The 3,746-nt window shown below is 31.4% G+C and overlaps 1 long non-coding RNA gene across 2 annotated transcripts; it reads left to right on the forward strand.

Moving 5' to 3' along the window:
• The first annotated feature begins 337 nt into the window (after positions 1-337).
• On the forward strand, positions 338-1,859 carry LOC143618849 (uncharacterized). 2 transcript variants are annotated; one of them, XR_013151085.1, is made up of 5 exons: positions 338-451; positions 578-632; positions 682-827; positions 919-1,231; positions 1,583-1,859. It is a non-coding gene; the product is annotated as an uncharacterized LOC143618849 (long non-coding RNA). The 2 variants fall into 2 exon arrangements; XR_013151086.1 differs by having other exon boundaries at positions 682-802.
• Positions 1,860-3,746: the final 1,887 nt, after the last annotated feature.

Below are 3,746 nucleotides of genomic sequence, written 5' to 3' on the forward strand. Positions count from 1 at the left end.
TTATCTAAATGAATAAGTTTGATATAAAACTAAAATAGTCCCCTTTCTATATAAGGCTTTACTTTATATCGTAAACTTTTACATGATAATATTAGATTTGTATCATAAACAAAACCAACCACGAAATTACTTGGTTAGAGATGTTAAGAAACAACTTCTGGACAACACCACACACTCAAACATATTTTAACATGGATGTTTACAATTATAATGATCGAGTATCATCATAATTATAAGAAAAAAAGGTAAATATTCCCTCTACCAAAACCCTAGCTAATTAACTTGTTCATTATAGCAGTTTTCACCTGTTCATCTTCTCCCTTTCTCCCTCTGTTCGAGCCTTAGAAAACCCACCAAAAACATATCTCCAGAATTCGTTGCAGGTTCCGGCCTTCATCTCGGTTTCACCCAATTCCTCAGCCTTCGACTTTAGTGTCTTCTCTTCTTAAAGGTAACTACTTACATCACCAATCGTTATATGCTCTTAGTTTTAAGTTAAATTTCCATTGTCAAACCTCAATTCGAGGCCCAGTTTTGTTCAAAATTGTTGATGGGGTTTTTCTTTCTCTTTATTCAGAAATCGTTTATGAGTTGTGGATTCTTTATAATCCAGTTTTTTATCAAGCGTGCAGGTATATCTTTGACTTTTGTATATATATATATATATATATATATATATAGATTGTTGTTGAGAATAGTATGAAACATGATGAAACTTATGGTAATGAGTAATTTGATCCATTAACTGAAACTCTTGGACTTGAGCACGAGGCCCAAACACGGGCGGTTTCATATTGTATAGGTAAAGGCCAAGAAAGGCATTAAAGGTATATTCGTTTGTTAAATTAAATACATATTAGTCTTATCTTTTTATTATATTAGTATTTCATTATAATGTTTTTTTTCTGTTAATGGTAGATTTTAAACGCCTCAACTCACAGTGCATCTAGGCAATATCAAACCTCACTACAAACACACATTTGTGATATCGAAACTAGTGTTCAAGGCTATAGACCGGAGATAAGTTATATATTACTTTAGTTTATTTGTTTTATTACTTTATATTATAATAAATTGTTTATTATATTTGATGCCGAGTTCGTTTGAAGTTAATAATGATACTTCTGTGTTCAATATTGCTTTTCTCGACAATATGGATAATGAGGCTCTTCTCGACTCCAATATTGATCTATTTGAACTTCTTCAAAATCAGCACGTTCAACAACAAACGGTAATTAATTTGTTCGTTTTACTTTATTTTAAATATTTATATACAACTGATCCTTTTTTCTGTCTGTATAGAGTAGGTTTAGATAGAAACGTATTGAACTAAGAAAGCTATAATATTTAAAATAACATGTGGTGAACACCAACTAAGAACACAAAAAAAATCACCTTGTATAGAATTTGGGGACATAAGTATTGACACTAAGGTATTTATGATTGTGTTGATCAGTTAGGTTGTTACTAATTAGCTCATTAATTCACTTGGCCCATTCTTAACTTAACTTTTATTATTAAACTTAAATGTATAAAATGATTAATTTGATTACATTCAATAACAAATTGTATGTTGTTTTAGATTATCATTGCAGAATGAAGTCAGTTCAAAAGTCTAAAAGCCGACAACCAAAGCCCAAGCAAACTAGGCCGGAGCAAAATAAGGCTAGTTTATGAAACAAATTTCGACAACTTACTCGAGAACTTGATGTTGGGCTTTTTATGAAGTTTGGTATACTTGATTAGAAGTATTTGTAATTTAGATTATAGTTGTTTCATAGATTGACCGTCTATATTGTAAAGCTATGGATTTAATGCATTTTGGTGTAGCTGAAAATTGTCTTTTGTAAAATTTTGGATTTAGTGCATTTTGGTTAATTGTGTTATCTTTTTTGGATTAATTTGATTGTTAAAAATGAGCGGTTTAAATAGATTTGGGAGGCTAAATTCAGGAGTTGGCGTCATAATTGCAAATCATATATGCTCATTTGACGCGGTTTGAGAGCGCGGCTAAAAATATTTTTTAGAAAGGTGAGTTGCTCATTTGCCGCGGGCAGGGGTATTTGACGCAGTTTAAAAGCGTAGCTAAAAATGATTTTATGAAAATTAGAGTGGAGCATTTGACGCGGTTTTTGAAGCATTTGACGGGGTTTCCAAAACCGCGTCTAAAAATAAATTAGCTTTTGAGGCCCTATTTTTTAACGCGGTTAAAAACCACGTCTAAAGCTCTTTTTCACCGCATCTAAAGCTATTTTTTGTACTAGCGAGCGTAAAGTTTTGATTTTAATCTCCAAAACTTTTGCTACAACCGAATAAAAATGTAGATTCTCAGGTTATTAAGTAATGAAACACACTAGAAATGCTTGAAATTATTACAGAATGAATACCTTTATTTTGGATAAGATATAAAAAAACAAAACTCGTGGGTGGGTTGAGTCTCAACCCCGGGCCAAACGGAGTACCTCCATTGCATTTTACTACCAGGATAAAGCAGCACCATTTATTAATTCATCAACTTAAAAAATATATATAAACTATTTTTTATTCCTCGTATTACGGAGGTTGTTTTATCTTATTTGTTTATAATATTTATTTATTTTTTGATTTTTTTATTGTATGAAAGTTAATAATATACTTATGGTTTGATAATAAATTGTTTCATAAATAAATAAGATGTTATAACCCGGTTTAAAAGCTATATGAGTTTGATTATATGGGTTTGATGAGACCTAAGTCCTATTTAGTTTTTTTAGTATAAAATTGGTTTTTTAATTATAAATAATATATATATATATATATATATATATTTAATAAATTAGATATTAATTTTGGGTATATCCTTACTTTATAGGATTTTAAATCAAATATTTGTTGAGATTAGTTTTTAATTTAATGAGATGTTATAACCCGTTTAGGAAATATTTGGGTTTGATAAGACTCATACCCGTGAATTCGGGTCAAATTCATGAGAACCCTCCATTTAAAATTCAAGCAAATCTGGTGAATCCTAAAAAGAGGGGAGCGACCACATCGCGACACGTAGGATTTTTGTGACTTCGTTTATATATATTATAGATGACATAGTTTTTTTTATATACTGAGGCCCAAAAAAGGTGGAGGCCCAAAACCCTAGCTTGGGTTGCTTATACATACGGGTCGGCCCTGGTCTTAACTATCACCCTGATATCATTGTGCCAAAATGTCAATTACGGTCACAGGATGGGGTTGGGTTGGGTTGGGTTGGGTTGGGGTGGGTGTGCGGGTGGGGGGTTGAGGGCGTGGCTTGAAGAAACAATCATAGACGGTTTGTCCGACTTTGGGGTCCCAACTTTTTTGTGAGTTCTATTTCGAGTTTAGTGTTTTTCCAATTTAACGAATTGAAGTTGAATTATTAAGTGCTTTAATTTCATTTATAGATTGCCATTTTTAATTTATATAACTTAAGTGTATTAACTTGTTTATTTTGTGCTTTAATTTCATTTATAGGTTGTCATTTTAACTTACATAAAACTAACAATGGCTATCAAATCTAGAATATTTGCTTTTTAAATCAATTATTTTCTCTCAAGAGTAGTGTTTTAGCTATTTTTTTTTCTGTCTTCGCGTTACATGCATGTTGATCGACAACATGAACAAGTTACAATCTGCATTGTGGAATCAGTCGATCAACATGAACGGATGGTAATCCAAGATTCAAACATAATTAATAGGATTATTATTTCGGTAATAGCACCGTGAAAGTTTAA

The sequence above is a fragment of the Bidens hawaiensis genome, unplaced genomic scaffold, assembly GCF_021521415.1.
Source record: "Bidens hawaiensis isolate Kalapana, Puna unplaced genomic scaffold, B.hawaiensis_p1.1 tig00002343_1, whole genome shotgun sequence".
NCBI classification, from domain to species: domain Eukaryota; kingdom Viridiplantae; phylum Streptophyta; class Magnoliopsida; order Asterales; family Asteraceae; genus Bidens; species Bidens hawaiensis.